The following is a 12025-nucleotide window of genomic DNA, read 5'->3' as shown; positions in this document are numbered from 1 at the left end:
AATTTCTGTTCAACACTTCAGTATTTTTAAAGGCCCTGTCCTATCCCACGAGGCCTAGGTGGCTAACCTCAAGTTATCCCCTGTTCCTACCTGGAATGGGGAGTAAGTGACAGGGATCAAAATAAACACATGCACACAAACACACACACATGTTTAGGGCTTGTATTCTTGGGATACCCAAAGGTTGTGCCTAGCTCTTCTATAGCATTAGTCATCTGCAGACTTCAAAGAACTTTTCAAGGGAGGTCAATGTTATCGTTCCTTTTTATAGATGAAGAAACTGGGTCTCAGAAAAGTGGAGATAGTTGGCTAAGGTCAATCTATAAACCAGTGACAGAGCCAGGGATGTACATATTCCTTCAAGAAGTCTTCAGCAAGCTGCCTGACTTCTTTGGGCCATGTTGCACTCCACATCAGGTTTTGCCTATCAGGTCTTATCTGATCTACAATTTTTCTGACTGAGATTCAAATCCCATGTCAAGCATTCTGTCAGCTTCATCAAGCACAAGGTAAGTACACTTCCTGAGATTGATCTTCCCAGTTTCTAAGAAGTCTATGAGCCTTTCAGGCATCATAATCACCATACCTCTTTCCAAGTCATGGATCTGTGGTCCTTTTGAAACACCACCATAAATACACTTGGACTTCAAACGACATGCTCTACTATATTCAGCAGCCACTTGCTGCTCTTGTTGAGCCAGTTCTTGAATTGGTGCCAGAACAAAACAAATAGGTCCATCTCCATGCTTTAGGAATGGCTGATGATTTATATGCAGTATGGCAGGGAACAAGTAAGACCGTGTTTTCCCTGATCCAGTCTGTGCTACTCCAACCATATCCAATCCAGTCAAGGCAACAGGTCATCCCTGGGCTTGAATAGTAGTTGGTTCAGAAAAATTCTGCCTCTGATTTACCTCCATAACATTTGCAGGAAAGTTAGCTTCATAAAAGTTTATGAGCCATTTTGGATAGGTATGGTCCTTAACTGTAATTTCTTTGCTTACTCTGTATTGTTCAACTTCTTGTGCAGTACGCCTGTTACATAAATTGCCAATTGCTCAAATCACAAGCAAGACCTTATGAGGGAGGAGAAGGCAAGATGCTGCATTTATTGATTAAGTGCTTAATACAAGTACACACTGTGGGAGGGGAGACAGAAGCCCCCCTCCCAGCATGTATCACTTGATGAGCCCCAATACTTACCACAGGGGCCAGGATGAGCAGCAGCTGGGGGAAGATGCCGATGCAGGCTCGATGGCTCCGCAGCTGCCTGATCCTGCGGATTGGCGATCTGCGGGGGTGGAGCCTGGGAGCAGCATGGGTTGCTCAAAAGGCAGCTGGGGAGACACCCAGCTGCTGGGAAGGAGAGATGGAGGCTGCTGGCATGAGGCGGGCCAGGGAGCCGACAGAGGAGCAGCGGGATGCCAGCAAGCAAGGTCAGGATGCCAGCGGAGAGCCCTGGATGGTGGAGTCAAGTGGAGAGGAGCAGAACGCTGTCAGGGAGAAGCAGGACGCCAGTGGGGAGCCACAGGTGGTGAAGCCGGGTAGGAGCGGAGGAGCGGGGCTCAGGGCGAGAAGCCCCAGTGTCTGACAGGGCAGCTCAGCAGAAAAAACCCCAGGGTGGAGCTCAAGGAGCTGGAGTTGGCCAGAGAGGCGCAGCAGGGAGAGGAACGTTGTCCCCACACTCGCAGACGAAGATCAGGCTCTGTGGGAGCAGCCAAATACCCTGGTGGGGAAGGGCAGTGAGTGACACCAAGACTTGGTGGGCAGATGAGTGAAGGAAGAGGAGCAGGCAGCAACTGGCCCAGAACCTGGCAGGAAAGGGGCAACTCCCACCCATTGGTGGGAACAGGATTGACCAGCTCCCAACCTGCGGGCCCCCTGGAAAGAGTAAACGGAGGGATCAATGTCGAGTCTCTTTCTCTCCCCAGGGAGGCAGAAGGGTCCGGGGAGCCGGAGTCCCCTGTACTCCATCAGTAGACTGCTAATGCCTTCACAGGGAGTGAAGGACCTTTTGAGTTATTGTCACCCCAGGCTGGGGTGTGCTTAGTTTGTCCGTGGGTTGACCTGAAGATTAAGGATCAGTCCCATGGTGATTAATGGCCGGACACCCTACCCCGCTCAGGGTGAGCCTCGTGGGTGAGGGGAGATCACACCAGGGTAAAGTACAAGGAGGCTGAGCTCTCCCAGGCTGTGGATGTAGTTAGGGTGGGGTAAAGGGAAGGTTTTGGAGCCCCATGAAGAAAGACCCAGGTCTGCAACCCCGCTGGGACCACCTACAGGGAACTGCCTCCCCCATCTATCAACATCAAAGTCATGGCAGGAAAGTAGGGGCAGTGCTCAGAACCATCTAGGAGGCCCTAAGGTGTGGTCTCACTCTGACGTCGCTAGGGAGGAGGGCACCAACCAAGAAAGGGCCAAAGCCATACAACACCTATCAGCGACACACACACACACACACATACACACACATACACACACACACACACACACACACCCCTGCACATTCATACATCAGTTTCTGTTCTGTGCTGGTATACATTACCAGTCTTATTGGTGCTCAGATCAGCTTAATGGCCAGCCAAGTTGATCTGAGTGGGAGCCAGGCTCTTGCCGGTTCATCTTGTTAAACGAACTGATGCTCCAGGATGACATGCAGAACAAGACCCAAAATCGATATGTCTTGCCTCATCTTTTATAGCCTTGTTAGTTCACCCAGTCCTCTGGGCTTTTGCTGGATTATCACTGTGTTCTTTCTTGAAGGTTGATTGCCGTTGTTCTCTCGCTGTTCTAGGGCGGATTTTTCTTGTTTGGTCTTTTATCTGTCTGCGTTCTTCAGCCAGTCACCAGCTGATGTGTTCCTTTTCCACAAACACACTCTCACCCATACAGCAAAAGAGTAAAAGGTTCAGCACTTATGTCAAGCTACAGACCAATACAAAATGGAGTTTCTTAAGGCAGAGCAAAACTCAAGAAAATACATAAGATTAAAAGCAATAGGCAAAAGTCTACTTCCATGTTATTTATCTAACATCAAGCTGGTATTTATGTTTTTTGTATAACATGCCTAGCTACATTGGGATGTTCTTGATAAAAATTATTCTCAAATTTGGGCAATTCATCCAAGTTCCATTTCTTTTTGGTAAGTTTCTCCCCGGGGTTTCCAAACTTCTTCCTGGTTAGTAGGCCACCTCTACTTCCACCAAAGCGAGGGGCTCTAACCCTTGGTCCCCATTGCTGGAGTACCTGGGCATAGTGGTGCTGCTGCAGGAAGCAATTTTGCTGGTTAACGGTGACATCAATGGAGAAGAAAAAGATTCTGGTCTGCCAGCGGGGACCAATGAATGGGGAGTGTCTGGCCGGCCGGATGCCAGTTATATAGCTGGTGCTGTGAGGCATACTGGGAGCCAGCTCATGAGAGCCAGGAATATAATCAGGTCTCCTGAGTTCCTGCTCAGGGTTTTTTCATGGATGGGAATTCCTGGAGCTTCTGCTCCCATATGTGTTTCAAAAGGGCCTCATCAGCTACAAGGCTGAATGTTTCCACAAAGCACATATTTCACACCATCCTAGTGGTGTTGCCAAATATTGTGCAGGGGAAATATGTGCTGGAAGGGACTTGAAGGGTTGTCTTTTCCAACCTCCTGAACAGATGCAGGGTTCACTGTTCCTAAACTATGCCAGACTGATGTCTGTCCAGGTTTTTTTTGAAAACCTCCAGTAAAGGCGACTCCACACTTCCCTGGGCAGCTTGTTCCATTGTCCTACTGATCTTACAGTTAGGGAGCTTTTTCTGAGATCTGATCAACCATAAATCTGAATTGCTGCAGTCCATTGCCTTATGTCCTGCCCTCTATGGCAAAGGAGAACAATTTTTCTCCTCTTTCTTCATGGAAACCTTTCAGATATTTGAAAAGTGCTGTCATGTCTCCCATTAAGCTCCTTTTCTCTAGGCTAAATATAATTAGTTTTCTATCTATACATAGATTGAAAACCATATAAATAGACGGATAGATATATACCTGCTGTTGTGATGCAGAGGATTTAAAATATCTGCCTTGACATTAACCTAATTACACACCCAGTATAAAGCAGCAAGCTGGCCCACGTCCTCTTCCCATCTGTAATCCATTCTTTCATCACCTCCCACCCTTTGTCCCAAATGAATACAACTTGTTCCAGAAGAACATAGTTAAATGCAGGGAGGGAGAAGTGTATATAAATAAATGTCACTACACCATAGTGCTCTGGCTGCCATGCCTTATATTGCTGTTGCTTTCATTTTGTCTTCATTCCAGTCTCCTCCTCTTATTGTCTCCCATTGCTTCTCTGTTTCCCACACTTCCCTTTCTTTCTCCTCCTTCATGTCTAGCTTGTTTTCTGTGCTCCTGTGACTGCACTTTTCTCCTTGCAAAATTATCCTTATATTTGAGAAGGCAGAATAGCATCATCCCTATTCTGTTCTGCTTCCACCTTGGCCCATTGTCTCTTTCCTCTGTTCTGTTGTTCCATCCCTTTTCCCGCCTGGGTCTGTTGCCCTTTCCTCTCTTTCCTCTTCCTCTGTTTTGTTTTTACCCCTGGCTTTACCTCACTTGCTCCCCATGGGCGCTCTTCCTTGATCTTTCCTGTTGCCCTCTCTCTCCTGGCTGTTCCTTCCCCTCCTAATGGCATTCTCTTTGACTTGTTCTCCTTTTCCACTCCTCCTATGTGCCCACCCAGTCTGTCCATTCTCCCATTCTTTCCCCCCTCCTTCCTTTTACTTGTTCCCATTTGTTGTTGCTCCAGTTCTATTTCATTTATCACAATGACTTGGTAAGATGCCCCTGTGAGCAGATCATTTTGCATAACCAGACACCCTGCTAAAGAAAAGTCTTGGTTTTGGAGAACTACAGTTAATGGACATGTCAGAGTCTGAAATGATGCATATTCCTACATAAGGAAGATTCATTTAAACAAAGGGAGCCAGTGTAATACATTCTTCACATGAGGCTAAATTATATATTTCCTCATGAAAATTGTTGTTACTTTAAAGTTGTTCAGGTGCACTTCCCATTGATCCAGTCACAGAAATTCAAGGAAATTGCCACTGCAGTAGTCTTCATTACCACACAGAATGACCTATATCTGCCTGCCTTCCCATCCAGACCTCAAAATGTCCACATACAATCACAGACTATTTGCAGCAGGCTACCTTTCATGTCCCACATTCAATGTTCCTGATTTCACAAGCAAATGTGACAGTTTAAACTCAGCCTCAGGGGGATGAAATTATAGAAATGACAGATACATTTTCCCCATGACAGACAATGTGTTCTTACTGCAAGCCAAGGTAATAGTCAAGTCCAGGGTGTCTGAGTGTGACTTAGACTAGGAATTAAATGTATGCATTGTGGGTGCTTGCTTGAAGGAAGCTAGAGACTGTGCCCTGTTCCTAGGCTGGGTAGTGTGTAATGCACTGATAGGTAATCCATCAGCCTGTGAAGGAGGGGAGATGCAGCAATGGCCCTAACAGGAAGTCTCCTTTTGCCAAAGAGCCACAGGAGGTTTGTCTAGTGCAGTGGTTCTCAACTGTTTTATACTCCAGGCATTCTTCAGAAAATACCAGATCTTAGCTTTTATTTGTTTTTTTTAACTAGAGAAAAGCAGTAGTTCAATTCTTCTATTGCAAAGGGCTCAGGAAGGCCACAATGGGTCAGAATGTGTTAAACACTATGGATTCCTATTTTAAATCGCTGGGTTCATCTTTTGAATCGCTTTTGCATACCTAACAGTGCTAACTTTGTGTACCCCCTATGTGGCACCCTTGAAAGGACCTCAAGGCACCTAAGGGTGCTGCAGCACCTTGGTTGAGAATCACTGGTCTAGTAGGCAAGGCTCCCTCTACCAGGTGCCCCCTTCCCACCTCAGCTCGCCTTCACTTCCCTGTAGCACAGGGGAGCCCCACAATTTGGCAGCAATATCCCCACTTATTCCTTCATCCCCTCTAAACTCTTGTATTCCCTCCACTTTCATTCTTTAACGCATCTGTAGTCCGAAGGCTTCAGTGACTAACAGTGGGCATGTCTATGCTTTCATTAATGGGCCTTAGATATTGTGCATTTAGTTTAGTACTTCCTTAATAAAGTACTAACTAAATATGCAGTACCTAAATTTACTATGCAGTAGCACTGGCACACGGTTATTTAGTGACACTTACTGTGCAGTAGCCTAATTATACTGTGCAATAGGCTATTAAGATGGTTTTTGCCATGACATGCTATTGCACAATGTTATTTGGCTAATGTGCAATAAACATCTCATGTAAACGTGCACTCTGAGAACAAAACAACTGCTTTCTGTGCCTTCTGAGAAACTTAAAGACATAATACACAAAGCCAGGACAGCTTCAAAAAGACCAGAGGCTGGACCTAGAGCTAGTTGAGAAGTTGAACTTCCCAGTATCAGATGGTAAAAGGATCTCAGTTAAAGAGCTCATTGTGTTTTATGGGGAAAAAAACAGTGCATTGGCTAATATGTTCTCCTAAAGGTCTCAAAGTTAGGCATGTGTTTAAATACCTTGCTGAATCAGTGGCTATCAGAATATGATTAGGTGCCTCAAGGTCATTCATTTAGCAGATTTCCATTGGAGCTGTTTACAAATGTGGAAATTGCTGGATTTGGCTTCATAAAAGATAGAAAAATTGGCAGCAGAAGGGATTCTTAAAAGGGCAAATTAAAGCAAAGGAAAGCAAGGGGTGTGAATTAAATGATCTGCACTGGAGTCTTTTCCTTTCCGAGCCTGCAGTGAGTGGAAGGGTATTTCCTGGGGAGAAGAATGTCACATTTAGAAGTGTCTTTCCTCTACTAACACAGAGATGAAACTCCTGCAAAGCTGAAATTTGCCGCAGAGAACAAAGTTGGAGCAGAAATGAGCAAGCAAGTTTTTCCAAATCATGTTGTTTCACATGCATTGGAGTAATTCCTGCAAAGGAAGAAACATGGACTTACATAATTTATTTATCCCACAGTTCAGAGACTGTTTTGGTCATTGCCAGAACGATTTCTTTTCATAAACCTGTTTATTGATTTTTTTGCATGAGAAATAGTTTTTCTGTATGGCATTGTCACTTTCCTTCTCTGTAGGTCAGAGCTACTTGAGACAGAGCAGAAGCTTTCTACTGCAGGGAACACTTTGAACTGCTTTCGAGAAAGTCCTTGGCCAGTCCTGGCATGGTGGCCTCAGCCTGCAGACAGAGTTCCTACTCCAGGAGGACAGATCAGCTTAATGCAGGGTCCTTAGTGACAGACAGGGGGGTACAAAACACAAATTCAAGGGAATGCTTACACCTTTCCTTCCCAGAAAAATACTCTTGCAGATGATCTGTCAAGCACTACCAGAACCTCCTGGGGCTGCCCAAGCAGGCCTGAGACTCTCATTTCTCATAGACCTATGGACCAGTATCTTTGCTGAGACTCCCATCCTTCACAGACAAATTATTCCTGCCTATCACTGTCACAGCAGTAGAACTTGGACTGGCTTAGGGGAGGGGGAAGGGTCGTACGATAATTCCCATCTGTAAATAGCACATATTACACAGAAAATGCCTATGTGTGTGTGGCCTTCAGGTCCTCCCAGCCTCCTGCTGTACAAGTGGAGACCAGATGCTGCCTCCAATGATGGGTTTGGATCAGTTTACCATTCAGTTTATGTTTTCAAGACTATTTTATCAAAGAAAAGCCAAGAAGTGGAACACAATTTCTCTGTGTTCCCAGTTCCTCTGAATCTGGCGGTGGAGTCATGAGCCTGTATTTGTTGGTTTCAAGTGTTTTGAAGATCATAAAAGAAGCTTTTTCAGAACATTTCACCTTTATAGTCCTTGAAGCTCACAGGTGTGTGTCAATGAGAGACTCTGTGTGTGTGTGTGTGTGTGTGTACATGCATGCACATGTGTTGTAGATATCCAAGACTCAGAGCCTTGGTAAGGTATATTTCATATTTGTTTGTAGAAAAGGGTGAAGGTTTGGGTTAAGAGGTCATTCTTAGTGTTCCCAGTTAGTTTGACACAGCCTTAATTTAGGTGTCCAAGGGTCTCCTTCTGAGAACCATTCCCAGGGGTTCATATTTTCAGAAGATCTATGCACAAGCTGCACAATTAGGATATAAATCAAAATATCCTCAAAGCTCAGGTGTTTTGGATCTGGGCTTTTGATACTGTTTGTCACACAGTGAAGGACTAGCTTCTGGGTGTTGACTCTGAGATGCACTTCCACTGAATATGGGGACGTTCAGATTTGGGTGTTTGGGTTACTTTAGTAGAAATACTGGGGCCATTTGCACATTTCAGACCCAAATACTCAGTACACATGAAAAGAACATGCAAGCATCATGTATGGAATGTGCAAGAGTGTCCTTCCCCTGAGCCAGTCCTAGCATGTTTCTTGCCTTAATCCTCCAATAATAACTTATTTTTGCACTAAGGCTCCTGTCACCAGTGAGTGAACCTTGCCCTGTTGCTGCGGTGGCCCCCCCTGCTCTTGGGGTCAGGATCTGTGGTGGTGCTTCAGAGGCATTCTAATTATTAGCAAAATGCAGCATCTCTGTGATATCCCATCAGTCCAGAGACTCCATTCTGAGGGCAGGAAATTCCCATAATTAAAGGGTTTGCTGATCTCTCCCACTCCAGAAAACGACATTTACTAATTACATCATTTTGATGTATATGATACCCAAACCAAACATGTTATAAATTAGCAAATGCTCATTTGTTTCATGAAAAGTATTGTTCTTCTTTTATTCAATGACCTTTTTGTTCTTCTACATCCTGGACCAATCAAGTGCCATGGCAGTAGCTGAGTCCTGAGCACAGACAATAGCTTATTCCGTCTATTCTGTTCAGATGACTGTAGCAATAGGCAGTCACTTTGTCATGTGGAGACTGGAGGTTGTTTAAAACCATTTTTCCCACCATTTAGAGAGAGTCTGAATCCTGAGAGGAAAACCCTGTCATAATAATAATAATAATCCAGAAGTTAGAGCTCATTGAAGTTTTCTCAGCTTTATGATTTGGGTGGGGTTGGAATGCAGCCCTCCCTGGATGAGGCACCATTTAATTTTGGAGGTATAGTATGCACTGGCATTTTGTGTGTTTCCGACAGAAGTTCTTTCAGTGACTGTTCTCGTAGTCTGCACACCAAACATGTAGTCCGCGCTGATGTAAGGACTCCAGGATCTGACACTGGTGTGACCGTAATGATGTAGAGTATAAGCTCTCTCAACCGGGAATGTCTTTCTATTGCATGTGTAGAGAATGGCCCGGCACAGTGAAACTCTGCTTCTTGATTGGGTTGCCTTTGACCTGTTGTCATTGAAAGAAATAATCATGGGCCAGAGTCTTAAGACTGCTTCAGTCTTTTGGCACTGCTCAGACAATGCAGAGCTGTCTCTCACTTCTGTGAAATTGGAGGGGCCAGCTTCTGCATCAGCCACCTAAACCTAGTGCTGGAGGTGCACTGGGGAGAGTGTGGAGGGGCACAGGTGAGGTGGGGAGAAGCTCTTAGGGATCTCATACCAATGGCATCCATTTAATCACCCCATGGCTGCTCTGACGCATACCCAGGCTGCAAATGTTCTCTTCTGCTGAGCCGAGTTTGGATGCTAGTGCGAACCAAGCTCTGGAATATTACAGATGGAGAAAATGAAATGCAGGAGACCTGAATCCCCACAGATTCAGACTTCATGAAGTCTTTTCGCCCTGTGCATATAGTGTACAAATTTTTCTTGCAGTGTAAGAGGTTTCTAGTTTGCCAGCCCAGTTTGCACCTGTGTAAATGATGACATACATTGTAGGTTCAATTTTACTGAAGAATCAGCTCCAGAGAAGTGAAAATAAAAGACTCAGAGTTGTACGCCACACTGGTACCAGTGCTGACTTGCATTCCTATCATCACTCAGCTAGGCAGGAGTACCAGCCACAGACCACATACAGGCCCTGAGTGCATGGAGTGCAAGTTTGAACCAGGACTTACAACTCAAAGCTGGAAGGGAACTTGAGGGAGTAGTGGGCACTACACAATAGTATGATAGGAAGTAACAAAAGAATGGGTTAAAAGAATACAAGTAAACTAAGTCATCATTTATTTAAAGGAACACAGAGGACCTACTGTGCTGCAGACATTCTTCTTCTGACTATTGCAATATAAATTAAGTGGGAGTTGCCTATATTAACCGGCATTAAGATAGAGCCTAAGGATTTCACTGGCATTGTCCAGTAGGCATCACACGCTGTCCTTCCTATGAATCCCCTTGGAAGCTAGTATGTACTGTTGGAAAGTGTTTATCTGCCAGCTTTTAAAAAAGACGTCAGAATATTTCCCTCCTTATTTATGCTCCATCTTTTCTCACAGTCCAGTTATTTATGACATCATCACTCCTTCCTCCTCAGCCCCAGACACAGTGTTTCTTTGGCTACAATTTCCTGAACAAGAATTTCCAGTTTGCATTGTTGAGAAAAAAAAAGTGGTGGGGAAGAGGGGGAGGAGAGGGCTTTGCTTCTTGTGGAAGTATTAAATGAGAAACACAGATATGGCAAACTCAGACACACACACACACACACACACACACACACACACACACACACACAGATGCACATGCACGCACACACAAAAAACAACCACCAAGGTTTTTATAATTAATTTAAAATCTGTTTAGAAAAGGGTTCCTTTTATGTTGGACTGGCTCTTTAAGTGGCTCAAGAAGTATGAAAAACAGGAAATCAAACTGCCTCATTAGGAATTGACTCCACTCAGTAATTAGTAGCTAGAAAACAAAACAAGGAAAAGCAGGTGGTGAGTGAACTCCAGGCAGGCAACTATTTTATGATTTCAGTGCTCATTAGGGTAACAAAATGATTTTTTTGAAAAATGCTGCTTCCATGGTTAAGATGTGTGAGAAGCATGATTTGAATTTCTACATGTTTAATGGTAAAGTGTGCTTGCTTGAAATCAGCCTTTGAGTTTTGGCTGATCTGTAGTCTGGAGTTTAATTAGACAGCATTTTTCTCTATTTTAAAAGACTCTGTTCTTTAACATCCACTGACCTCCTGCTAAAATCAAGTTAAAAGTAATTAGTGAGTGATACCATACTTTGCTGATACAATCAGATGAGATAACCTCAGACAGTAATATCAATTATAGTTCCTAACAATAACCTGAGCTAGGCAAAGAATGCAAGCCATTTCCAGCAAATATCTTTTTTATACTTTGAAATGAATTGCATCATGCTAGAGTCCTTTTTGGTGTTTGCTTTCTGTCAGCACTTCCTTGATAAGTGTTTTACTTCCACATGATTCTGCAGAAGCTATGTTCTAAAATGCAATGCACAAACATTTGCAGAAAATGAATTTTAAATGTGAAACTGCAGATAGACGTGTTAGAGGTGCCTGCACAATACACGACAACAGTGCTTGGTGTAACGTATCTGATTCAGCACTGCTAAATCACACATCTCAAATAGCAAATACTCATGGAGGCCAGGTACAGACATTACACTTTTACCAGCATAAGTGATCAGAAACTAGTCTAAGCCAGTAACAGAACAGAAGTTCGACACACAAAACTGATCTATACCCATAACAGAACAGAAGTTTGGTACATATAGACAGGTTTAAAACTGGTGGAACCTGATCTAAGATTTGCCCCCTGTACCAAAGGGCATATGTATGTTCTGGTCGCTACTGATCTAAACTATGCTGCTTACAGAAAACCACTTAACATAGATAGATTCCATCTTGAGCTTTTTTAATGTCTGTACCTAGCTGGGGAGCGGTTCTTTATTAAGCCACAGATTTACCCCAAAAAATAATAAAAAATGACCCACAAAATCATCAAACACTTTGTATGAAGAATAACTGAGGGAAACTGGGTGCGTCTACATGAGATGCTTTACTGCGCATTAAACTAATCTAATGCATGGTAAAATGTCACTGTCTACACATGCACAGTAATTACTGTGCAGTAGATTAAACTAATGTGCCATTTTCTAGTACCT

General features: G+C 44.0%; 1 pseudogene; it reads right to left on the bottom strand.

The window, feature by feature from the left end:
• Positions 1-315: 315 nt before the first annotated feature.
• Positions 316-3399, bottom strand: LOC102385510 (annotated as a pseudogene).
• Positions 3400-12025: the final 8626 nt, after the last annotated feature.

The sequence above is a fragment of the Alligator sinensis genome, unplaced genomic scaffold (assembly GCF_000455745.1).
Source record: "Alligator sinensis unplaced genomic scaffold, ASM45574v1 scaffold108_1, whole genome shotgun sequence".
Lineage (NCBI taxonomy): Eukaryota > Metazoa > Chordata > Crocodylia > Alligatoridae > Alligator > Alligator sinensis.
The sequence above is the reverse complement of the archived record's forward strand: the minus strand, read 5'-3'. Positions and strand labels throughout refer to the sequence as shown.